Source organism: Lepidothrix coronata, unplaced genomic scaffold (assembly GCF_001604755.1).
Source record: "Lepidothrix coronata isolate B3197 unplaced genomic scaffold, Lepidothrix_coronata-1.0 Scaffold27, whole genome shotgun sequence".
Lineage (NCBI taxonomy): Eukaryota > Metazoa > Chordata > Aves > Passeriformes > Pipridae > Lepidothrix > Lepidothrix coronata.
Window position 1 is genome coordinate 6705975 of NW_016690207.1, and position 27051 is coordinate 6733025.

At 43.6% G+C, this 27051-nt stretch overlaps 1 long non-coding RNA gene across 2 annotated transcripts; it reads right to left on the reverse strand.

Moving 5' to 3' along the window:
• Positions 1-778: 778 nt before the first annotated feature.
• On the reverse strand, positions 779-21305 carry LOC108494738. 2 transcript variants are annotated; one of them, XR_001873944.1, is made up of 4 exons: positions 21080-21305; positions 1515-1621; positions 1246-1367; positions 779-876 (listed from the first exon to the last, which is right to left on the reverse strand). It is a non-coding gene; the product is annotated as an uncharacterized LOC108494738 (long non-coding RNA). The 2 variants fall into 2 exon arrangements; XR_001873945.1 differs by lacking the exon at positions 21080-21305 and adding an exon at positions 14822-14916.
• Between the last annotated feature and the right edge of the window lie 5746 nt (positions 21306-27051).

A 27051-nucleotide genomic window follows, 5' to 3' on the forward strand; every position in this document is an offset into this window, starting at 1 on the left:
ACTGGAGAAAATAAAGCCCTGGACTTCCAAACCTATCACGAGTGAAGGGACGGGGGGTAAATGAGGTGACATCAGCTCTGCTGAGGACAGGACACACTTCACTCCTGGCACAGAAAACCCCTGAGCAGCACCCACAGCTCCACTGCAGCTGTGCCCACCCCCTGTGCTTCCTGCTCCAACTTCAGTGGTCTAACAAATGCGTTCATTACAATTGTAAATGAACCTGCACTGGAAGGAGGAAGAAATGATGTGCAGGTACCCTTGGCAGCAGCCTGAAAGGACAGGCATTTCAATTATGGGATCATTTTAACAAGGCAGCTTTCCTGCCTCTGAAGCCTTTCTGCAGCTTATCCCATGTGCTCAGCACTTCTATTTTTACAGACCTGACTCACCTCACAACTGCCTCACACAAGGTACCTCTTCCACCTTCTCTTAAAAAAAAATGCCAACAATAAAGGGAAAACATGAGGAAAATCAGATTTTTTTCTCGGAGTGCAAGGTTGGGAATGCTCAGAACTGACATGGGGTCTTGGGTGAGCACAAAGGGGAACTGCCGGACCAGCAAGTGTCATCCTGATCCCACATGACACTGCCAGATGCCCAGCAGCAGGAAGGAGATCCAAGAGCTCATCTGCATGCAGAACATCACTGCAAAGGTGTCTTCAGTGGGCAGACCTGTCATTTTATTTTACTGTAGTCCCCTTAAGTGAATTGTTATGTTGCTTTTATTGTTATGTTGAGGACATTCCCTTAAACAAGAAAAATAAGGAAGAAAGCAGTGGAGCTTGGCTGGAAGGTTCGGCAGACATGGCCCCAGAGATCTCTCGTCTAAAGTCTGGGAAAATACAGCTCTAATCTCCTCTGGTACTCCTTAGCCTGGAAAAGAGAAACACTTGCAGATGGTGTTCCTGAGGGAGTGTGGGAGGCTGGGAAAAATAACTTCTCCAGATTCAGCCTCTCCACAATGCCTGAAGGTAAAAGGAATCACATTTCTTTCGCTTCTTCAAATTCTACATTTTTTAAGGGGTTTTTGTTCACTCCTGGTTGCTTCCTTCTCTGAGTTCCCTGGAATCCCACTCACATGCTCTCTCTCCACTACACCTCATCCCTTCAGTGAGGCAACACCATTCCAAGGCTGGAGCCACCTTGTCACCAAAATCACCCAGTCTTCACTTCCCAACATCTCTTCCCTCCTAAGAGTTCCTCATCAACTGTTCCAGGAGGGGATTTTGCCTCTTTTCTCACCTTTGTAACATGGTCAGAACAGCCAGACTGACTCACAGGCACCAAAATGGACATTCCAGCTAATCAGGGATTCTTGGATACTTGTCCCTCCTCCCACAGAAGGAGCTTCAGGCTTCAACTTCCTACATTGAAACTGGGAGTCACAAAAGCCATAATGGCTTAGGAACAACGTACAGGTTTGTTCTCAATACCAGCAATAAGGCTGATTTGATCAACAACATCACTTCCCACCAGAAAGCAGTGAAGAAATCAGCAGAAAACTTTCCCACCCTGTCTTCTGTCACGTCCCAGCTCTGTCGGTTCATCGCAGATGGTAAATCATCTACAGCCATGCCTTTGGTTCAGAATTATTCAGTGGCCACTTCATGCTGGTACTCTAGTAAGAAAAAAATGTTTTGCTTGTTTGTTTTAAAGCTCAGTACAAAAAGATCAGCGTCCTCCTTGATGGTAATGCCCCAACTAGCAAAGCTTAATGGCAACAACCTCCGCTGGATTCTCCCCAGATTCCTCAGCTGTCAGTAATCTCATGTGAACCACTGGGAAAGGAGTGAGATCCAGCTTGTCCTGAACTGAAGTGTCAGCATTGCTCAGGAGCCCTTTGCAGTTAATGTGTGCTCAAGTGCTTCCGTGAAGGGAAGGGCCAAGACAAACCTCCTGAACACAAACCACTTCTCCTGCGCTCTGTGTGTCACTGAAAAAATAGTTTTCTTGGATGCTGAGACTCCACCATGAGCCTCCCCTGGAAGAAGCCAAGACAAGCTCTCCTGTTTCAGTCCTGCCAGGTGCAGTTGCTAAGCACATTTTTAAGGCTATTCAGCCACAGTTACATCACTCAACAACCCAAATGGACACCAAAGCAGCCCAGACACACAGGAATAGGAAGGAAATGCTGTCCAGCAACTTTCACTCCCACCCTTTTCAGCAGGATGGAGTGAAATTAAAGCTGAAATCATCAGAGCTATTAAGGAACCAGGAGGTGCTGCAGGTACCTGCAGACTCACTCAGAACACAGGACTGTTGGGGTACAGGATGACCTTGAGTTTCCTCCTGAGGTGTAAATCCAATTTAACTGTGCCTCACCTCACACCCACCCCCAAATTCCCAGTGCCATCACTGAAATGTCCTTATTGCACTTGGTTTCAATGGACAAGTCCTGTGAATGGAGCTGGAATCAGGGCAGAGCTGCTGAGCACAATTCCTGCTTTGCTGTTGCCTAATTAGATGGTGCTGACTAATCCTCTGCATTACTGTCAGTGAAAGGAACCCAGCAGGAGCCTTAGGAGGGGTTTTAGAGAGCTAAAAGCCATGAATGATTTCCATTTACAGGGAGCATTTCTCTTGCACAAGTTGCTTCCATCAAGTGTTCCTGTCTGAGGTTACATTCCCCACAAAATGTCTCTGTGGCCTCCAGCGTTACAAGTTCAAAGAACAGCAGAAGGAAACAGAAAAGATGAAGAGAAAAAAAGCTGGATGCATTCCCCTGAAAAATTTTCCATATTGAAACGACTACAATGAGAAATGATTTGCAGGACTGGCCTCTTGACCTACCATTAAGTAAACAGGGGCTGTAAATTTTTGTTCTCCTCTTGCAAAAATGCAGCCCTGTGGTTAATGTCACCATGATACAGCCCCTGACCAAATTCACTGAGAACAGCTCACGGGTCTACAGTGGGATGTGCACCAGCAGCCCTTGCAAAGCTCAACCCCACACTTGTGGAGTCCTGTTGGGCTGAGAGAACCTCAACAAACTTAAAACACTGCCAGAAACTTAAAACGAAAATGTTCTAATTACTTTAATTTCCTCGGAGATCCTGCTAAACCACAGCTGCAGAAGACACAAGTTGCATAGAAAGAGGCCCCAGACTGAAATATTCAAGGATAGGAAATCTTTTCTAATCAATCTTTTTTGAAGCTTTAACAGGGTGACATCATCACCCCTCTCATTCCCTGAGCTGGTTCCTTTGGCAAGGAGAATTCAGCTCCTCAAGCCTTTTTTTTCTCCAAGCTCAGCTTGGTAAGTCACGATCAACAGAAAACATAAAAGTGCTACTGGAAAGACAGGGGAAAACAATGGAAGCTCCATCAGTCAGGGTCTAACAGTGCTCCAGAGTCAAGTGGAGTATGTAAGGCATTCTCCATTGTCATGGAATTATAGAACATCCTGAGCTGGGAGGGACCCACAGGGATCATCAGGCCAACTCCTGACCCTGCCTAGACACCCCCAACAATCCAAGTGTTGGCCAAACACTCCTGCAGCTCTGGCACTTCACAGCACAGGGGGATGGCACCAAAGGAAAACAAAAGCACTTAGCACTTGGGGAGTTTTCCAGAAAACCTGACATAGAACAATCTCAATCCTCCAGTGAGTCCCTTTGCTGAGGCAGTTTCCCCAAATCATCCAAAGGTGGACAGCACTCAGTTTAATTTGCAGCCTGAACTCTGCTGGGACTTGAGATCAGATCAAACCCCTCCCCACTGCCAGCCCTGGGTGGGCAGGGCTGAGGAACACTCACAAGTCCTCATGGGGATGGACCTGGCAGGAATTCAGTCCAGTCAGGAGCCTCCTGGACCAGCTCAGACCCACGTTAAAGTCTGGCTGCTGGCAGGGGTGGGCCTGAGGTTCCTGTCTGTGCATCCTGAGCTCTATTGAAAACCACCTCTTGGGAAAGGACAGTTTTTGAATCACAGTTTTACCCTTCCAAATAACTCCCCCCAAAGAGCCTGCTGCCCAACAGCACAGCTGCTGCCCAAGGCCAGCAGTGCTCCTCAGCTCAGGGACAAACCCAGGGCAGCACAAGGGCCTCCCCAGTTCCTTCCCCACGGCTGATCCCCGGGAGCAGTGGGGCTCCAGAGCTCACCCAGGGCAGGGTTTTATGTCTCAGCCTTCCCTGAACATGCAGATCAGCTGATGACCTGCTGTTACCAATGGTTATGCAGAAATTGGGCTTAGTGACAGAGGAGAGAAGAGCAGGAAAAAGGCAGTTGGGTTTTCAGAGCTCCCAGGTTTGTGCAAGGGAAAAAATAACCCCCCCTTCTATTTACACTGCACCACACCTGGTCAGGAAGCAAAATGACCAAGCTCAAGTCCACATTGTTATTTTCACAGCACATCTGCTTTAAAAACAAATTCCTTGGTGTATCTGCAGGTAAGTCCCTGCACCACAGGTACCTCATATTTTTATTGGCAGACCATTTTACAAGTACCTGCTGCAATAATGCACCCCAAAATGGAGATGCATATATATTCCTGCATAAGATTAAAACAATAACTAGTTCCCAGCAAGGACATACATGCAGGTATGTGAAAGCAGAGCTGAGCAGTGGCAGTGTGCAGCCATTTATTAAGTCAGCACATAAATGCAGAATGCGCTGCTGGAAATCACTTTTGCTCAAGGTCACTGGTGAAGTTGTTTAATGTAATTAATTCAGGAGCATTCAGAATAATAAAAATTGGCATAAGCATTCATTCAGCTGAAGGACAACAGGAAGCCAAGGACCGTGTATCAGCCATAAACAAAAACACTAGAGCTGGCATTAGCTGAGCTGGAGAGGGTTAAACCAGCCTGTGCTGACTCACTGGGCAGCTTTGCCATCATCCCTCCAAACAGGAGGAGGAGAAATGGCCCCTCGAAGTCAGGACTCAAAAATAAAAAAAAAAAAGGAAGAAATGAAGTTTAGTGTCAGCTGTTTTCATTTTAGTAAAACAGCACATCTTCCCCCTTGGAATCCAATGTGACAACATTTAGGAAGGATCTCAGTCCACCCCCAAGAAATAGAGTGAAAAAGCCCCTCATGTTAGACAGAAGGCTCAGCAATCCCATCCTGTTCTTCCCTTCCCAAGGAGCACACTGACCGTGGCAGCAGGAGAAGGGAAGAACAGCAGCCAGGGGAGGATCAAACACCCCAGAACCAATTTCAGGCCCAACAAACCAGATTTAATCATTTTGGGCACATATTATTCCAAACAGCGTGTGACCTATTTTAGGCCTCACTCTGAGCTGCCTATAATTAACTGTAATTTGTACAGATTTCAATTTAATACATGAACTGGCTTGCTTAAAATAAAAAAATTAAAGCAGGGCAATTTCTAAATTTAAAAAAAGTCAGAAACCCATTTTTAAGTTGAAATAGCAGACAAAAATACATTGGGTATCAGGGCTATATAATATTCTTTCCAACACAACTCCAAGGTAAATATTTTAGAGGCTTTTATGCTGTCTCAAACTTAGCACAAGGACGAAATGGGATTTTGTAGTCTGAAAAACTCAACTTCCCCTTTAATAAAAATGCACCTTTTAGCATTTGTTTTCTTAGCAATGGAGACTTATATTTCACAATTTGTTTGGGTTTTTTTTGCTTGACAAACCACAGTTCTGCGTAGGTTCAAATGAGATCCCCAACCCCCATGAGATGTCCTTATTTCCAATATCCCATTCTTTTCTCTCCTATTTCCTTACTGAAGAAAACACAACCATTTCCAGGCTCCCCTTCCATTGCCACCCCCAGTGTCACATCAAATCCCAAGAGTGAAGATAAAGAGAAGAAAGCTCTGTTTCAGAAACTCACGTGGACATTCCCTTAGGGAAAAAAACCACAAAAATAAATTCTTCCTCATTTATATCCAGGCCTTTCTTTTCCTTTCCCTCCCAGACACTCCTATCTGTGCTACAGAATTTTCTCTGCCCATGAAGGTGAGTTATCAGCAAATCCCTTTACAGACAACATGGCAGAAAAAAGCAGAACTCTGCAAGGCTTTGAATCAGCCCTTGACACACTGTCCAATTCCAAATGGATAAATCTTTGTGCCCTGCACCTCCCATTTGTTACTTAAATTGCATTTCTGTGCTTTGCATCCCTCCTTTGTTTGCAACTTTTATTTCTCTGGTAACTCTGGAACAGGCAGCACTTTGTGGAGCAAAGATGAATAAACCCAAGAAATCTTTTGTAAGGGAGGAAAACAAAACCAACCTCCCAGTGCCCTTATCTGTATCAGCACCTGCCCAAAACCACCCTCTGGATTTGTGTCCAGCACATCCCTCCCATGGAAACCCCCAGTGAATCCAGGGCCAGGCTGCTGCCAAAGTTTGAGAGCCTGCCCGGCAGCTGAGCTGCAGCGGCGGCAGCTGGCAAGCAGGGCTCTGGTTCTGCAGTGCTCTCTGGTACCAGGAGAGACAGGAGGGGTGGAAAGAGTGCTGGAAATGGAATTCAGAAGTGGTAGATGAGGTGACACTCAAGAAGAGGAGATGCAACCAAAGCAATGACACACTTCTGCCCTGACACACTTCAGAGAACGGAACTTCAAGTGGACAGAGCACAAACCGTCACTGATGATGTAAAAACATCAGAGTTAGGAGCACTTGGAAGTATTAACTTACCCTGGATAGCTGTCATTCTACAGCCCAGACAATGTTTTTGCCCCTTTGCAATTTAAATTGCACCGTTTTGTACTGGGTTTCCAAGAAAATTTTGTTCTAATTCAGAATAATCTTTTTCAGAGGAGAGCGAGTTCCTCCCACCACAGTGAATGAATTAATGCAGCAAAGGCACAGCCAACTTCCACCTCAGGGTGTTCTAAAGGCTCTGAATTCATCCCAGCATTTAAACAATAACGACAGCATCCAGCCCAAATCCTCGGGAAGCTGAGGACACACAGGAACACAAACTCAGCCCAGGTGTCACAAGGTGTGAGCAGGAGAGCACTGGGGAATTGAGAGAGGTTTGGGCTCCAAAGTGTCCACACCTACTCAGCTCTGGGCTGAGCTCCCCACCAGCAACACAGGATCATTTAGGTGGGAAAACACCACCAGGATGTGGCAATGAAGTGCCAAGAGATGTGCACAAAAAAGCACCAAGCTCTGGTACTTTAAAAAACAAGTTAAATTTCAACACACTGCAAGTGCAGACGAGCTGAAAGAGAATTCAGTGAGAGCCAAGGCAGGGAAGGCCCCAGATGTGCCCCAAGGCAGGGCAGGAACAGCTGGGTGACCCCAGATGTGCCCTAATTCCCAGCCAATGCCTTCCCTGCCCCCTTGCAGTGACTTGTAAGGCAGCCAGACCATGAGAGTGGATCTTCCCTCCAGCTCCAGAGCCCTTGGAGCAGTTCACAATCTGCTGCTGCTTCCAGGTCAGCCCACTCAGACATGGGGGTAAATATGGGATGGCTGAACAGTCACCCAAACAGCCACTCCCAGCGAAGATGTCACCCCAAAGAAAGAGGGAGCAGAAAAAAGTAACACAGAAGCATCAGGAAAGAAATGCAGCCCTGGAACAAGAAAAGAAACCTCAAGGAAAGCAAAAAAGAATCCAGAGATAGGAACCAAGCCTTGTGCATCACAACATACTTGGTGTGGCTGCTTGTAGAAGGGTGGCAGGGCAGAATCATCCCTTTTCTGGAAAATGCTACTGATTGGGCTTTATCCCAAATGAATAGTGCTAATTGTTTGCACCAGCAGCAGGAGCAGCAAGTGCTGTCATCACCATTTCTATTACTCCTCTTTGGGTTTCAATTTTCCCTGCTGTGGTGGCAGCAATTCCTCACCACCAGCTCCCCTGAATGAGCAGGATTACTCTTGTTTCTGTTTTCTTACTTGTGCCCTCTCCCCACCACCCCAACACAGGGCTTGGCACAGGGCTCGACTAGTCCAGAGCAGTGACACTGCAAAAGGACCAGCACTGGGGATTTTGCCCTTCTAGCAACAGCCACAGGAGGGAAAAAAGCCTCTTTTAAAGAGAGAAGCTATTAAAAAAAGCATTCTTGGTCTTCAGACACCCAGCCTGAATCACCACAGAGCTCCGCCTTTCTGAGAGTTGGCCAAACTAGTGCTGCCTGTTCTGAATTAAAACTACCCCTTTATCTCAACCAAGATAAGATTTTATCTTGCCAACCCTTAGGAACTCCTGACTGACACACAGAAATGCCTTTTCGGCCAAGTCAAAGGAGTTTTCAACTATTTTTTTCGCTATAGAGATTTCCATACCATGTAGCAGAACTCAGACAAGACAGGCAGAAAAGCAGGTGCCACTGATTCTTAAACATACCATAAACATCCTTTTTTGAACATCACAGAAAAACAGCACGTTCTTCCCAACTGACCCTGCGGTTCTCAACCAGCATCGTGTTTCACATTTGCCCAACCAAAACCCAAACCACATCCACATCACTGAAACTGTGCTGGAAAAGGGGAAACATTCCCCTTCAAGAGTGTACTGGCAGGAAATAAATAATCACCCATTAAACCCAAACCCGAACAAGAGCTTTGCCCTGCTCAGAGCTGGTTTGACTTGTCACAGCTTTGAGTCTCTTTCTTCACGAAATCCAGCAGCTGAACTCTCAGTAACTGCACCCGATTCCCTGGAAGTTTTTAGTGCCCACACCTTCCTAGGAACTGAAGTGCCTGAAGCACTGATGTACTCCCTTCCTTTGAATAAAAGATGTTTAGATGGAGGTTGCAAAGCCAAAGGAAAATGTACAGCTTCCCAATTCTAGAGTTGTAAAAGCAATGGAGTCAAACACAGCTCAGCAGCAGTACAGACAAATATCACTTCACTCCTCCCAGAGAATTCTGCTACTTCTCCTTAATATTTTAAGAAGACCAGCCTCTTCTCCCAAAAGTTCAGTTTTAACTTGAATTTTAAAAAGGGTAAAAACCCCAAACAACTAAACACTGATTTTACACATGCATCTCACCCCAGCATGGAAAATTAATACCAAAAAATCTCAATCCTGTGATTAATCTTTGTTGCTCTTGCCCAGCAAGACAGTTCTAAAGTCATCTCTGTTATAAAGTCATCTTGGCTGAATTTTGGCCTCTCTGATAAAGTAATACACATAAGAAATGACTGAATAATAACTCATCATTCACTATTATTGTTATTTATATTTTTATATATATATATATATATATATATAAACCTCATAATTCTACCTGCCTTTAACCTTCAGCTCTGCCTAAGCTTTGCATTAGGTTTCAAGGCAAAACCAAGTTCTTGCTCCAACAGGCCCAGCACAGAGAACCCTCTGCTGTTATTTTTCTGTGCTGGCTTCTCCAGGAGGATCTGGGACTCAAAGAAGTGAATTTTCAGCCATTTTCAGAGGATTTAATCCCTTTTAAGAAGAGGGATGGCCAATCCTGCCAATCTCCAGCAAAGCACAGCCTTCCTGCCGGGCCACTCCTGTGGGAAGGCTGGACACCACCTCCTCCTGCTGCCAAAGGATGCTCAGAAATTCTGGTTATCCCACAGGTAACACACCAAAGGAAGGGAAAAAACAGGGAAAAGAAGAAAGAAGAGGGATCTCTGCCTGCTCATTTGCATTTTGTTGCCAAGCTTCACCATGCCAATCAGGACAATAAACACAATCTCAATGCACACGAGAGCAATTACACCACAATTTCAGCCACATTGAGTCCCTGTGGCATCACCAGTTTTTCCCAGGAGGGGCAAAAGAGACTTTCAGAGCTCAGTATGAGGGAAAAAATCTCCTCTGAGACACAGGAGAAAATTAAGCATTGATTAGCTTTGAAATTCTGTAGCCTTTCCAGAACTCTACTGTTTTGTGCATAGTATTAAAAATATTATATTTTACCTGCAAACCTTGTTCAGAGATACAGGGATGCCTTTTTTTTTTTTGACCTAGACATTTATTACTATTTGTGTCACAAATCCAGGTGCAAACTACTCATTTATAGTCAGTGGAAAAAAACCTGACACATTGCTGGGGGGAATTAATCTTCTCCTCAGGCAAGAAATAAAGACAGGTCAGCTTTATCACTCTGGGGAGCTGCCTGGTTGCCAGCAGCAGCTCCAGAGGAAGCCCAGGGACAGCCATCCAATATTTAAATGCAGAGTTGGGGCAGATGGATCCTACCAGAGGAAGTTTCCAACCCCATTAGTCTGGTCCAGTGACTGGAACGTTGTTGGGAAAAACTTCAGGGCTCAATACAAGAGAAAAGGTCACTCAAGGTCCTGGCACAGACTTGGCTGAAGAGAAAAACGCCACAAAAGCAACCCAACAGCCCTAATTTGAAATATTCCATTAGGTCACATCCATCTCTAACCTACATTTCAGGGGGGGTTTTGTTGTTGATTTGGTTTTATAAAAGTTAAGTATAAAAAGCTTCACATGCAGGGTGTGAGCAGCTGAATCAGGGGGATCCCAAACCCAGTGGCCTGAGAGATAAAGAAAATAAAGCTCTGCAGAAGAACTTGGCTGCAGAGAATTCCTTCCAGCACAGCTGCTTTGCTGTCAAATTTAGTTATCAAGGGACAAACCAGCTCATTCTTTGCCTCGAAATCCTGTCCTTTGTCCTGCTTAGGAAATCCAAGTGCTCTGCTGTTGAACAGCCTGTTCGAATTTAACGAGATATGTTCATCAAATAACACCAAAGTTTTCAGGAGGCAAACAATAATTGTGTCTCCTTTACTTTATATCCCAATATTTGCTTTAGTACTAAAAATATTGATTAGTTTTGCTCCCATCTGACCACGGGGATAGTAATATAAGTACATAAATGCTGCTATTCTGCCTCTTAAGAGTCAGACTACAACAGTGCTGTCCTTCAGACACATCTCTAGTTGTTGTCAGATATTCTGAGACCAATTTATATATAGGCTTCTTCCACATTTTCTAGACAGACATCCTTGTGAATCTGAGTTAAAAAAACAGCTACAGAATATTCAATGATGACTCAAAAATTCAAATTATACATAAATTGAAATTAAAGTAAATCCAAAAAGTTAAATCTAAAATTAATTTAAAACTTAAAAATTTAAAATCAAAACATTACAAGCTAAAATTGAAACAGTAAAAGCCGAAATTTAACATTCCATTAAACTGAACTCTAAAATTCAGTCCTTCCCCCTGAGGCCAGGTATTAGCCAGCAGTTTCCCCAGGTGAGGCAAGAGACACAGCACTAAGTTATTTAGCAGCACCAGATGCCTCTGAGGAAGGATTACCTCACTGCCCTCCTCCACACTGGTTCTCAGTTGGAATGATGATGCAAAAGCCACACTATTCATAAAAAGACAACAGGCAAACCAAGTGCCAACGTGCAGACAGCAAAACCAGGGGCCTCTCCCTGCTTTCCCACTGCTCTTCCCCCCATTGAAGAGCATCTACAGTAGTGCAAATTATGAAAAAAACCACAATCAAAAGAATCCCAAACAAAAGTAGCCCCACTAACTAAAGAGAAGGTGGAAAAACCACAGAGCAGCTCAAATTAGAGAAGAGGCATTTTAGGGCACCTCAGAAATACAGAGAGATGCTTTTTAAAGCCCACAAGGGCCACAGAGGTTTCCTTCCCCTCTCCCCCACACCTAATCTCCTTGAGCTGGACAGGCTGGAAACAGATGAGTCTCAGAATAAAAGGAAGCAATTGTGTTAAAGAACAAATTTGTTCTTTGTTGGGAAAAACTTCAGGACTCACTGCAACACAAAAGGTCAGCAGGGTGCAGGTCTGGCTGAAGGGAAATGGCCACTGACCTGGGAATTATCAAAGTGAGGAGGCAGAAGGGGGAGGGCTGGAACCAGACTCTGGGATGGGAAAGCAAAGATCCCAACAAACCCTCCCCAACACAGATTTTATTCCTACACAACTCCACCTAGGCTGCACCTTCTGCCCCTCTGATCCTGGGATGTCAACATTCCCATTTATGCCCAGCTGGAGAAGGGACTTAAAACTTCAAGAGCAGCATCATGTGGAACTCCCAGCATACTAAAAACCTGTTCCACTTGCCCAGGATCAATGATCTCAGCAGACAAACAGCTGCAGAAAGAACCACTCCAGGGGTTCCGAGCTGTGGATTTGTAACAGTCCTTACAGGAGGCAAACCACAGCTCCAACACCAAATGGGCTCTTGGATTGCAGGGAAAAGGTACCCAGGGAATAGAACAGAAACAAAAAGGGTTAAAAGGAAAACTGAGCACCTAAACCACACAGTTGATGGCAAAGAAAGGAAGAAATGGAGGAAAAGGTCATCCTGTGCATGACTTGTCATAACAGAGAAGCAATCATTAAAATATATGCCTCTCAAATTCATAAAGCCTATTAAATCACCTCTCTGTATTCTTAATTACTGACTGGAATGATTCCTCATTAATTTATAAAGCCCCCCTAACTCAAAGGCAGCAGTGAAAGGTTTTGATACACAAGGTTTTTCCCAAAGCTTAAGTAAATGTATCCATACCCATCCACTCCCACAAACCCACAAAGGTCAGAAAACAGAGCAACACAGTTCTTTGGCCACAGCAGCAGCAACTTAAATACAAATCAATACAAACAGATAAGCAAGACATTCTCTTCCTGATGAACACAACACAAAATATCTTCATTCACAAATTGCTTCTATTTTTCAGAGACAGGTCTTCAGTGCGACTTCACCCTCACTGCAAAGTCAACTCCTCTACAATTAAATCCAACTAAGGCTTTTGATGAGGCTCTGGAAACTTGTGAGATAAACACACTGAAGGGATCCACCAGTTAAAGAGGAGGATTCATCCTCCTGGCACTTGGCAGACATTAGGCACTTGCTCACCCTCAGCAGTGCCCAGAAGTACATGTGCCCATAACAGTCCTGCTGTTCCCACTGACACCTGTGTGTGTGTGCCCTGCAATTACAGCCTTTATATATATATAAATATAAACAAAGGGTAAGATTCACTGCAGGCACAAACACCATTTATAGAAATTGAGGTTGCATTTGGAAACCCTGATGTGCAATTACCACCTCCTCGTGTCCTACACAGAGACCACACTCACACCCAAGGTACACAAACCTGCTCCCAAACTCAGCCATAATTAAATCAAATTGCTGTAGTACAAAATTCCAGCTTACAGGTTTCATATTTTGTGAATTTAAAGCGAAGTAAAATGAAAACATGGAGCAGGTGAGTGTTCCCCACACTGAGCTGTATTTACTGCTCAGATGCTGAGTTAGGGAATACCCTCCCTATCTTTTCAAATGGCAGAAATAAAACAGGATATGTGGGGAAGATGTTCAAAACACCTCCTAGGGGAAAATAAAAATACAAACACAAATACTATTTCATTGATCCACCTGAGAATTGGAGCTGATTTCATTTGCAGACACCCACACGAAGCCCTGAATCACCACACTCCTGGCTCCCAGCCAGGGCTGCAGCTCCAGTTACTATGACAATCCTGATGCTCCAGAGTCTGACGTGGCAAGGTATTCATTCAAAAATAAACAGGGGGGGACTAGGAGCCCAGGTAAGATGGGATTAAAGGAAACACTTACAAAACCAGCTCATATAAGATTCAAAACTTGCTGAAAACACAATAAGGAAACAGTCAATCCATCACAGGAGCTATTTCTGCACCAGGACACATCTCAATTTCCCGAGTGCCTCTCTCTGTAGTAAAACTTCCCTTGTGGAGGTTCCCCCTCCAATTCCCCGGGAGGCCTCCCCTCTTCTCACAGCAGCTAATGCAGAGGAAAGGTCGGTTTTCATCGTTTTTATTATTATTTTTGCTTAGACATCTGTTTGCTGCCCTTTCAAAGGATACACTGTTATCCACATACACCCTGACCCAGCTACTAATCTTTGCTTCAGTTTAAACTGTTTCCAAATTGAAATCCTTGGCATTACAGGAAGAAAAGGGAGCAACTCCTACTCACGCAGATGAAAGAGGTTTAATAAAACATCATGCCTGTCCTGGTATTCTGACTGTTTCTTCTTGGATTTTACAAGAACTAAAATAAGCTTAATCCAAAGCTGAAATACAGAGTGATTGTGTGGCCTTCTGCAGAAAGCATCAGGGGGATGTTTCAAGCCTCAGATGGGATATACAAAGCCAAACCCATGAGGAAACACAAAGGTTATTGTTTCAGAGGGAATTTCATGTGCTGTTAAGGAGGTTATAGACACAGGTCAGTTGTGTGAAGTGGCTGCTCACGGCAGCGATGTCACATCAAACACATAAACACTTCAGATCAAGCTCTTTCAGAAGCCAGCTTCCACTTCTTCCCAACTGCTGAGTGCAGAAGGAAGTCCACAGCACACTGAAAATACCTTGGAGGATCTCCATTCTGTATAAAGTTATGCTGATCATGCACTAATGCAGAGACGCTCCTTTTAACCACAAGCCTTCAGTCTCATCCAGGCATCCTAGGCAAGTTTTCCAGTAGAATCAACATCCCAAAAGGCACAGCAGCAGAAAGGCAAACATGTATGCTCTGAGTACAGCGTGGGGACAGGCAAACAGCCCCCTCCCAAATGCATGGGAACAATCAAAATGAAATAAATCTGACCATTCCTGTTCTGGCCTAGGTCAGCACAGCCTTTAATGTGCTTATCTCAGCCAGGCAACCAAACGTTGCCACCCCTGCTGTCCAGAAACAGCCACACAAGTGGGGCTTGGCTTGGTAACAGAGATGAGTTGGGAAAAGGAATAAACCAGGTTGAAACCTAATTTATCCTGAGTGCAGGGACCACTGTCCCAGCCCGTGCCTCCTCAGAGCCTGGTAATTAAAAGGATTTCTGAATCTCCTTTGGTGTGTTTTTAACACACCACCGAGCAGAGCACAACAGCACAAAGGCTAATGGACCCAAATTACCTGGTAACACCTAACTGAGCCATTGCTCCGTCCTGGGAACACAGAGAGCCTGGGAATTCAGAGCAGGAACACCTCCTGTGGAATGCTCTGCTCAGCTGTGCTGGGCTCATTCTGCCTCCAGCCTTTGGAATTCATTTCCATTATGACAATAAACACCACTTAGCTGACATGCATTGTTTATTTGCAGAGTAATTGTCTTTAGAGAGTTGCAGTGTCATTCCTGCTAATTACAAAGGCCCTGCAGTTGCTTCACTGGTGCCATACAAATCAGCATTACCCAGGACCTCACACCAACCCCAGACATTCCCCCCATTTCATTATTAATAAAGTTAATACTTTAAATCATCCGCTCTTCTCTGCTGCTCCAAGACCCTTTTGGCATCATGGCCTGGGTGTTGCAGCACAGACATCTGGCCCTCATTAGAAGCATAATAAGGTCCTGGTGAATGTGTTCTCTCTAAAAGATACATAAAATTCACACCAAATAATGAAACTTCCCTTTCAAAAGGAAGTTATGTCATTCAGTCACTCTGAAAACCTGTCCAGAAACATAGAAGAAAGCTTCCTGGAGCATTCTGGAGTCCTGTTACATCTCCAGAATTTCTTCTGAATGCCCCCAAGCAATTGCCCTGTGGGAAAGCAAAGCTTGTAAGAACCCAACAATTAGCACTGGTCTTGTTCTTTTCATTTTTAAAGCTTATTTTTTAAAGCTTCAGAGTCTAAAAACCACTTTGCCTAGAAATTCTCCCATCAAAAACAGAGTTGATTACAGAGATACCCCTTAAGGTCTGACTGAGAGCACCAAATCCACATGAGCACGTGCCCCCAGAAAAGCCTAATAATCCCAACAGTTTCAGTGTATCTGCTAGATTTAAAGATTAATGCTTTATATAATTCAATAGATGATATTTTAGAATATCAGCCACGGATTCTCACAGCTAAAATTACATGGGGACAACAGTTCAAAGCAGTTATCATCATAATCCTATAACTTCATGTCTTATAACCAGCAAAAACCAGGAATACATTGGATGGCTAGGGATTTGCAGGATGGTGGTGGGGTTTTTTGGATATTTGATCTTTGTAGCTCTTAATTTTTTTAAAGGATATGCTCTAAGCCTGTATTTAGGAAGAAAGAGAAGTTTTGTCTGCTGTATCTTCATATTTGATGGTACTTGGAGATATTTAATAACTCTGTAGAAGCTTCTATTTAATTGCCAAGAGTGATGTCAAATCTTGAGGGCATCACACCTCTAAACACACAAACATGTTTAATTAGGGAGCACCAGGTTTGTTAAGAAAAATACAGAAACCTTGTGCCTCACATACCATAAACACTTCAGTGTCACAACCTGCAGAGACTGAAAACATATGGAATAAAGATGAAGCATTTTTGCAGGTAACAGAATACTCCTGAGAGCTCAGCCAGCCCAGCTGGAGCACTGGCAACAGCCTGACTGAGGCTGTGAAAGGATGCAGGAAGAGTCAGAGTTTCTGGAGAGCAAAACCACACACTTTCTCTTTAGCAGGGAATTTGAAACATGTTCAGGCAAATGGTTTTTACCCTGTCTCATCTTGCCTAACTTTTTAAGGCCTTCCAGGTGTGCTGCTATACCTGTATATTAAGCAATCCTCAGGTAAAAGGGAATTTTCTTTGTACTTTGGGAGCAAAGCTCACACTTCCATGTCCAAAATGGGGTTCCTGTAGTTTGCCCCTCCGAGCATTAAAGGTCAGGGACAGCAAGGAGCCAAAAATAGCTGCTCCCTGTGCCCAGCAAACAAACCCACTGAGCTGTCCACCCACGTCTCAGGCAGCTGCAAAAGGTTTGGAGTATTTCTTTGTGCTGATCTTGTCAAAGCTCCTCAGAGCTGCCAGAAAACTGTCTGTGGGGCTGAGCTCCCTCAACTCTGGAGTCTGGGGGACTCAGCCCCTTCAGGAATAATCATCAGGGAATTCCTTCCCATTTCTGCTCCCTGGGGTTCCCAAGTCCTATTTCCTCCTCATTGCTGGGACACCAATCCTGTCTCTCCTCAATACCCACCCCTGCCACCTTCAACCCTCTGCTTCACTGCACTTGTCTCCGTCTCTCCTGACGCTTCCCAAATCCATCCCAGCTGGGATCAAACTTCACCTTCCACACACTGCCCCACAATCCCAAGAAGAGCTGGGCTTTATCCTTCCTGACCTAAACCTCACAGGAAATACAGCCTAGAGAAGCAAATCCCGCAAGAGCCAAACGAACACGAGTATGGACAGATCCAGGCACAAGCAGAATGAAGGCTGAAGGTTTCTCTTGGTCAGCAGAGTTGTAAATTAAGTTGTAAGAGTTGTAAGTTTATGAAAATGAACAAAATTCAAAACAACTTCTTCAATCCAGTCCCTTCACTCCAATCATGAATAAACCTAACCCTAAACCAACAAACCCACACAAACCCAAAATCCTGGTGTGCTGTTTGAGAGGTCAAAATCTGAGCTTCCCAAGAGCCAGATTAAAAAAAAAAAAAAAGCCCCAAAAAACTGCTGAGAAAATTCTGTGGAAATGGCTGTAAAGCAGGAAATTAACATTTTCTGGTTCAATTTATTACCAACACTATAATGACACCAACAGGATTCTTGCTAGAAAACCAGAGTAACTTCCCAGGGAGCAGCCTCAAGTCAGACAGCCCTGCTCTCTTGCAAGCTCTAGACTCATTCTTTGTTTGACACAGGAAAGGCTTCACTGAGCAGCTTTATTTCCCAAGGAGTCAAATGCTCACAGTTCCTCTCCTTTTGCCTTTCCATGTCCAGACTGGAGACTTCAGAGCATTGTTAGCAGCTCAATAATTATAAAATATTGAATTCACCAAATAAAACATACACACACACTATAAATAACAGTCTGAACTTCCTATAACACTTTAACTCTCTCAATACATGGTTTTACCCCTTTCCCTGGCAGCCAAAACTGTGGTTCAGCAAGAGAACAGCACGAATTTAGCACATCCCACATCTAAACACAGAGGCTGAGGAGTCAAAGGCTGTAACAGAAGCGGGTGCTGAAAAGATACTTCATTTTTAAATCCCTGTCTGCAATTTGGTTCAATTTAAATTATTTCCAAAGCAAAAATCAGAATTTCCAATTAATTTAACAGGGCATAAAACAAGCCTTAGCAGGAATGGTATAATGATGTCAAGAGAAGGGAGCACTTCGTCAGAGGCAAGGAAATTACCCCACCTTTACCTGGAGTTTACCATCACCTCTAACAAGGTGCTTCTTGCTCAAATCAGTGATTCAGCTCTCTGGTGGTTTATGGAGCAGAAAGTAAAAAAGGAGTGTCTAGGGATGAAATACAGTTCTTCCAGTGAAACTGAGACAGGAAATGGGGAGCCAGGAACAGTCTGAGGTGTTGCTATTAATCACCTGCACAGCAGCACTGCCTGAAATACAGCTTTTAATGAGACTTTTCTTCAAACAATGACAAAAAATTATTTCCCAGACTAACAGAGCTGTTGCAGGCAGGATGATGCTCACCTTGCTCAGTTCAGGCAGGACTAATCCTACAGTGAGCTCTTCCAGCCTTACCCTTCAGGGCACATCTCAAGCCACAGGAATGGCAAAATAAGGCCAGAATTAGGCTGCAAAGGACCCAGGAGTATTTCCCTCTCCCATCCTGCTGCAAGGCCTATCCTGAAATGGGAATCCCCAACCCTTTCTAGCCCTGCTCCATCTCTCCCCAGAGGCTGTGACAGTCACACCGGGCAGGGAAGGTCCCACAAAGCCTCTCACCCCGTGAAAGTGAACTTCTTCCCCAAACTCCTGAGGATGGCAAGGACACCTTCCCTGCCCAGCAGGGACATTCTACCCAGCTCACAGAACATACTGGAGGCCCAAATTTCACTTCCTGGTATTTACAACTCTACTCTGTTTTGGAGAATATGTAAAACTTGGGGTTTCATCACAATTAATTCTCCTCCCACCCTGTTCCAACCACCATCTATTTCTCCCCTCATGAAGCAACTTCAGGAATTGTGCTTCCATTGGCAGCCAGAAAGAGAAACACCAGACCAGAAATCACCACAGAAAAGTCCATACCCAGCTCTGACTAGAGCCAGGAGATACTGTCCAACCCTCCGAAATAATGGAGATGAAATCTGGAAAAAGCAATACAGATACAAGGTCTTTAAAGTGCCAACAGCATCTCCAAAAGTACCTGTCAAGGTACTCAGAGATACTTCATTCTCTGTATCTGTAGTAAATGAGGCATTTTTGTGCCTCCTGCAGCTTGTTCCCTTCTCCCCCAACACTTCAGTTTTCCAGGGGGGAGCACCACCCACAGTACCAGTGATTTCCCCTCTTCTAATGCAGCTGAGCTACACTACTTTGTTTTGTCCTTTGGTCTGGTCAAAAATCTCTCTTCACACAAGATCCTTCAGCCACCTCTAACTTTCCCAGCTAAAAATCTTTCACTTGTGTTCTTGTCTCTTCATTAAAATTAAAAAATACTAAAAATAATTCAAAAATAATTTTTTAAAATGCCAAAATAATTTTTAAAAATTCAAAATTAATTTTAAAATAATAATATTGTCACTCCTCTATCCCTTTCTTTGACAGCTTTCTAAACATCCTCCCCTGATCTTCACTGCAGCTTTCCATCTCACTTTTCACTTTGCTCTGCCAAACCCCTCCTCTCCAGTCCCATTCCTTCCCTCCAGGCTTCTGAAAACCCTGCATTGCTAAAAACTTCCCAGCTGTGAAATTTGCTCTGTCTGGCACTGTTTACTGACAGGAAATAATATGATTACCAACTTCTGGAACCATTTCCATGACATGACATCCACAATGCTCAAGCTCCGGGTGAAGCTTCTGCAAGAAAGATTCCACCCTCTGGAACTTTCTCTTTAACACAAACACTCCCACTGGAGCTGGAATCACAATTCTCTCTTGATGTTGCACCAAGAACTTGAGACTACGAGAGCTCAAAGAAACCCCTCTATAATTCAATATAACAGAAGTCAAGCCAGAACAGATGTGAGGGGGAAAATCCCACCACCCAACCAAAGTCTGGGAGTTTAAAAATTCGGGGCCATGACCCAGCCAAGCAAAGAACTGGGCCCATCACATCTATCAAGTTCAAAGTGCCTCCTAAAGCCAGGCATGGCAAAGATGACACTCTGCAGCCATTCCAATAAAACCTTCCCTTCCTAACACAATCCCAATTTATGGCCCAGCCTGTTCCTGCAGCCAAGCTTTGAAGTGTGTGAGAGGTGCTTTATACTAATGAAGGGGGAAAGAAAACAACAGAGTTAAAACATTCACCATTTATCATCTAAAGAGGGGGTTTAAACTTTTTATTTTCAGTCTGACCAGATAAAACAGGAAAATGCAGCTCTACAAAGCAAAATCTTGGAAGGTTGTGGGGCAGAAATAGTTCACTGCCTTTCCTTGGCAAGGTCCAGCATCAGGAATGTCACTGAGGACTCCAGGAACAATCACGACAGCAAATTCCACCTTTATGAGCTACACAAAGGAGCTGATTCAAGGTGGGGGGGGAAATCATCTGAAAAAGACACAGTCTGATTTACTGCTCCCCGAAGTTCCAGTCTTTCACTCTTTCTGCTCTAAATATAATCGCCAAAATCTGCTTTCAAAATTTGTAAATAAATGTGGAAGCCCTTCCCCATCTGTGCTTTAATTGGTGACTCATTTCACAGATCGCTGAAGGATTTGTACTCTTCCCTCCTTCCTCCCGCCACATTCATCCCTCCATCCTGCTCTGCCGTGCAGCTTTGCCACTGTCTCTCATCTGTTACCATGGCAGCCACGAGAAACAGAATGCAACGTTAACAAAAGACTATTTCCCCCCCCTTTAATTTATTTATATGCAAGTAACCCACTGAGAGCAGACAACAGCAATGACTTTACATTCACACCACAGCAAAAGGGGTTTTTTCCCTTTTTTTCCCACACATGTGCTACCAAAAATAATTAAAATTCCTCTGGAGGGGGAAAAAAAAAATATTGAACTTCTTAGGATTAAGAAATGCAGTAGCAGATTTGGAATTAGAGCTGGGGGAAAGCAAGAGGCTTAACACACACACGCTGCTTGAATATCCCTCTCCAGAAAGCTTTTCACTATTTTCAACAGAGCCATTAGATCCAGTGAGAGGCTGAACTGCGGAAAAAAAACCTAATTCCAAGCATTTATATCCAACTAAAAACCTAAGGAAAAAGGAAAGCAAGCTAACTAGAGAAAGACATAAAGCCTTTTGAAACATACCTGTTCCTGATCTGCTGCTTACAGGCATAAGCTGAATTCAGCTGTTAATTGATGAGTTTTGTGAGAAGTTCTCATGTAAAATTTACAGACTCTGAGAGACAAACAGCTAAAATAAATGATACCCTGGCTGAGGGGCCCCTGGTGCTGTCGGAGAGCAGCCAGGCTGGATGGGAGGGCAAGGCAAGCAGGACTGACTCAGGGATGGTGCCCAGGTACCCCCAAGAGTTGGGATCATTTGGAGGTACCTTGGTGTGGAGGCAGGTCTGAGGTGAAGCTTGGATGTCACAGGAACATGGAATATTCTGAGCTGGAAGAGACCAACAGGGATCATCAGTCCAACTCCTGACCCTGCCCAGGCACCCCAACAATCCAAGTGTTGGCCAAACACTCCTGCAACTCTGGCACTTCACAGCACAGGGGGATGGCACCAAAGGAAAACAAAAGCACTTGGCACCTGGGGGGAGTTTTCCAGAAAACCTGACATAGAACAACCTCAATCCTCCAGTGAGTCCCTTTGCTGAGGCAGTTTCCCCAAATCGTCCAAAGGTGGACAGCACTCAGTTTAACTTGCAGCCTGAAAGCTTCAGAACAGAGCTGTGGTCAATAAGCATCCCAAGGAACTTCAATTCCTTGCCTCCCAGGTCTAGAAGCTGTGGTATCTCACAACCAGCTCCAAAGCACCTGCAGCCTATGCCAGAGCTTGGAATGTAATGCCAAAGCTTGGAATGTAATGCCAAAATGAGAAATCCAGGTACTGCCAAGGCACAACGGCCACCTCTGCTCAGCACAAAGATCTTATGTTGCCTTTAATTCAGGTGGGTTTAGAACTTGACCTATTAAATTATGTATAAACTCATCAACACTATAAAAGCTAGAGTGGAAGGTTTAGTAGAAATGAGAGAAGAAGACTAAGCAATGCTTTAGGTAAATGTATTCCCAGTGTGTGGTTTATGGTTCTTCGTGGATTACAACACACACGAACGTGTACCTACAGTCCTACCAGGAGGGAATTTTTCCAAAAGCACAAAGGACTAAATCCCCAACTGGTTTTAGCTCTGCTAAAAATCCATAAAGATGCATCAGGTTGAGTCAAGTGCCTGTGAAATTCCCCAGTTTGGTCACATTTATAGGCTGGGAGGTGGAACAGCCCCTCAGTCACCGCAGTGTCCATTAAGCAGTAACTCAGCTGTGCCTTTGGGAGTGAGGCCTCTCAGAGACACTCAGGGCAGGGACTGGGAGGAACCAGCTCAGTGCTGTCACTGGAAAGCATCTGTCTCCTTCCGTGTCCTCTGCAGATATTCCATGGAAATCGAGGACCGTGAGGCAGCCCCAGCTAATTCCCTCTCATCCCTCAGCCCTGTTCTCTGTCAAAGACTGCACAATTTCAATGGAAATGGGAAGTCAGGTCATACTGGCCACCAACCTTCCTACTCTGACCCCCAGCCCAAATTTCTCATTATCCTACTTAGTCTGTTTATTTTTCCAGCCATCACATACAAGGTGTTACTTTTAGGAGTCCAGTTCAAGGGAGGGTAATGGATTGAAACATCACAACAAAGAACCTCTGTATGAAAGGCAGGAACACGCTCTCATTCCTGCTCCAGCACTAAAGCCATGACTGCAAAGTTTGATGTATTTTGTGTGTGAACTTCACAAAAGAACGTGATAAGATGTAGTTGACCAGTCAGAATTTAAAACATTAGGAAACAATTTAAAAATAAATATGACAAAACTATTTAGGAAAAAAAAAGATTAGATATATGTGACTTCTGCAGCTTAACCACCACAGATCACTGTTAAATCATCTTAAAATTGGAAGCTGCAGCACCCTGTTAAGCAGCATTTAAACGATTTAAAGCAGTCTTAAAACAGAGTAGTTTTTCCTTGAGCTTCTTTTATAGAGGGAATATATGTGCCTTATATATATATATATATATATATATATATATGTATGAAATACTAGTATTTAAACCCAAGAAGGGGCTGAGGAAGAGAACATCAACTGTTTTACGCTGGGGAACAATTCTCTAGAAATCTTTCTTTGGCAAAATCTCACTGAACCAGATCGATGGGATTTTGAGCCCTTGCCTTCAGTTAAATATCTGTATTAAGTGTTAAAGAGAGAGTTAAATATCTTAAATATCTGTATCAGGTAAATACCTGTGTAAAAGTTAATGCCAAGATGAAATAATACCTGGATAGCCCTTGGCAGACAATGCCTCAAAACAAGGATGATGCTGCAAAGTTGAATGAATTTTAAGTATCAGTTTGAGAATAAAAAGAAGACTCAGTTGCCAGCCCAGAAATTTAATTTTTCAGGAGGAAAATTCCTACACTCCACTTGCAGTTCCCTTTGGAACAGTCAGCAGTTATTGGTCTCCCCATTATTTGATTCTAAGTATCAAATATACAACATATGAATTAAAAATGCTCCCCAAAGACAATGGGGTTTATCGTTGCATCTCTTCTGGCTGCACAGTTTCCTTAACGGCTCAATTAGAGCAAGCCTTGGAAACACCAGCTGAATTCAGGATGATTAGTTTGCCAATAATCAATGTTTTCACATTGGCTGGAGCTTTTAACACACAGAGTGAGCTGTAAAAGATGAGCTGCTCCGAGTTTTATGTTTGAGGTAATGCAGAGAAACATTTGATTTCCAGGCCTCCAGGCCCCATTTACCAAGACACACTCGGCTTTCTGAGTCTGTGCACTTCAGTGCCTCCAATTCCAGCCCCAGCAGGGAAGGGCTCCCACACACTCGGGAAAGGAGGGAAGTGGGATGTGGGAAGGCCTCACTTAGAGCAGTGCTGGACATCAGGGAGGGGAAAGGAACTTCAGGCAATGAACATAAATGATTGCAAGGCCCAGAATAAACAGCTGGAATAAGCATCTGATCAAACCCACAATCCCCCCTCTGCCCAAAAGTCAGAGTTTATTTTGATGTCACCAACAGCAGCTGGAGGAGAGCCAGGAAAGAAAGGAAATTTGCGGATTTGCTTTTTCCAAGCAATAATTCAAATTATTTTCTATTACTTCTGTGTGCCCTGTGCTTCTTTGCTGTCTTTGAAAATAAATTTTCCTAAAACTTTTAATGGAAGCAGAAATTAATGCTAAATTCCATAGCAATATTGAGAATTCTCCACTCAATATGTATTATTCTTCTACTTTTTTCTGTGATTCAGGACATCCCTTTGCATTGGCACAACATAAACTGCCACCACTGTTCTGCTCTAACATCCACAGAACGTGGATCACAACTACAACGTGCTAAACAGAGACAGGTCTCCAAAGTAAATCATAAAAAAAAAATCCATCTTTCTAATATATTTGCTTCAGGGCATAAATTATTCTACTTTAAAAGAAGAATTTTAATGCCATGATTTATTCAATGTGACTATAGAGTGAAAAATTCTGAATTACCAAGAACATCGAAAGAAAATGGACTATTAGAATCTCTTTGTAATACAGAGACTGGAGTCATTTCATGAGCTCAGTGAAACCCAAAGGCACACCAACCTCCAGGATCCTGCATTAGAAGAGCCAGGAGAATATTCTGGCTCTATCACCCCCTTCCATTGGCACTTGCCAGTCCCAAGGAGCACACAATGTGGGCTGTTCTCAAAGGAATTCAAAGAGCCAAACGTGCTCCTTTGCAATTCAATCACCCCCTTTTCTCACGCTTAAGTGGTGACCTCTGAAATCCTCAAGTCACTGAGAGGAAGGTGCAGCCAAAATCCAGGGCCTGTCAGATAAAATAATCCACATTTAAAGAGGCAAGACCAGACAATGTGAGCCTCAAAATTCTGTTTGGATTGAAGAAAAAAGAAGGAAAATAAAAAGAACTGGTGCTGTGGCCCAAACTCTGCCAGATTTTCAGCATTTACTGATGGAAGGACTCACGTGCACAACACAAGGCCACAGAGAGTGGAGTCACTCACACGTAGCACTGTTTCTGACCTAAACTCTCTCTTCTTCTGAGGTGTCTTGCCTGCTCACATTGATCCCAAACCATTTTTTAACATTTGCTGGTAAAGGAATTTCTATGTAGTTCAACTGCAGAAATTGGGAAGAACCACCAGGTTTCCTTTTCAGACAGAAAAAAAAATCTAAATCTTAAAAGGTAACAAAGAGGAATAACCAGGAGTGGACAAAGTGCCCTTTTACTCCTAAAAGGAATGTATTAGAATTCCTAAAATCCAATAATATTCTGTTTTACATCTCATTTCAGCCCAGCATTTGCTTGAAGTTAAATATATTAGCTCCCTTGACATCAGTGGGCTCGTTGTGTTGATGGCTGGAACACTCTCCTAAATCAACTGCATCTGTAAATTCAATCAGCAGTGCTAACAAACCAAATTGTTGCTGAAACGTTGGGCTTTTTGCACCTCAGACGAGTGAAGACTGTAAATATAGCAAACCTACTCATTGAGAGTATTCCCTGTCCCAAGAAGCCACTGGAGCTGAGCAGATCCCCTCTTCCAGCTGGGAACCATAAGGCTCAGAGCCTGGAGCAGATTCGCTTCTACTGCAGATAAACCAGGCAAAGGATTTGTAAAAAAGCATTTCGAAAAACAAAGTGGTCAAATTATTTGACTTGAACACAAACTGGTTTATGAGCAAAGAAAGGAAAATGGAGCAAACAAAAAACTCCTTGGACAAAACCATGTGAGGAAGATCCCACTGAAATCCTGTTGGTCTCGAATGCAAAAGTTCAAAGACAGTGATTATATATATTTTTTTCTGCAATGCTCTTAAAAACATTTTAAATGCCAACTATATTGTGCTCAAATGTCCCAAGATGGACTAATCAGTGTCTGAAGCAAAACAATTCTGTTCCTTCCTCCACCTTTGATGGTGAAAGCAGTTGGGGTTTAACCAGTGAAAACCTCTTTTCCAAAGCATTTTAAAGTTTGTGAATGTACAAAACCTGTGAAAGAGCTCAATTAAAGGACTCACAAGGATCATTAATGAAGGCTGAAGGACTTGCAACTAACCTGAGTCAGGTTCGTCACCCTAAATAATGTTCTACAACAGGCAGCAGAACCCTCCTTTCACCGGTTCCCTCCACAGGAGCCACAAAACGATCCCCGACAACCCACGGACCTGCCTGAGCCTTCTCTCCCTCATCTTAAGACAAGATCTTATTTAGGAAACTTAAGTTACGCTTTTCTTCTAAGGCCACAGGTGAGCTGGTGCCTCCCTGAACCTTTCAAGAGAGTAACAAAAGGGGGAAAACCACCAAAGCACCATATAATCATCAGCCAGAGGCTCAGAAAATTAATTTGGTTTTAAAACCTCTGTATCATTTCAAGCCCTGTCATGTTCATGACATTAAGTTCTGCAAACCTCACATCATGAGCCATTTAATGAATGCTTTCTTCTCAAAGGAAATAAATTTAAAAGCAGTGTGCAAAAGTAGTGCTTTAAGAGTTCTAAAAAGAAACACAATAATAATTATCATCAACACCCATCAGAAATTAAAATATCCTTTCAAGAATGATCTCCGAGAAGCAGAAAACTATCAAGTCCCCTGAGGGGAAATGAAATAAATAAATAAAATTGATAAATGACAGTATTTGCAACATCTTGGTTAACATACCAAAGGTTTTTAACTCTTAGCAAATCTCAGTTTACACTGAGAGTGGTTTTTTCTGAGACTTCAGGGACTACAATTCCCTCTAAAAGTTTTCCCACCTTGACCTCTATTCCAGTACTTGGGAAACCTTGGAACCATTACACTGCTGCCAGCCCCAGTGTTGGTTTTACAGGATGCTGCTGCTTCTTCCTAAATGCTGAACAATTTCAAACCCATTTTGAGTCAGCAGGAGCACAACTGCAGGAAAAAATTCAAGTTAATACTGAAGTTAATACAAAAAGCAAGCACTCAGAGAGGAGTTTGTTATGTGACAACATGGTTGAGTATCAGCCTCAGCAGAGCACAATTAAACCTATATTTTGTATCAAACCCACTG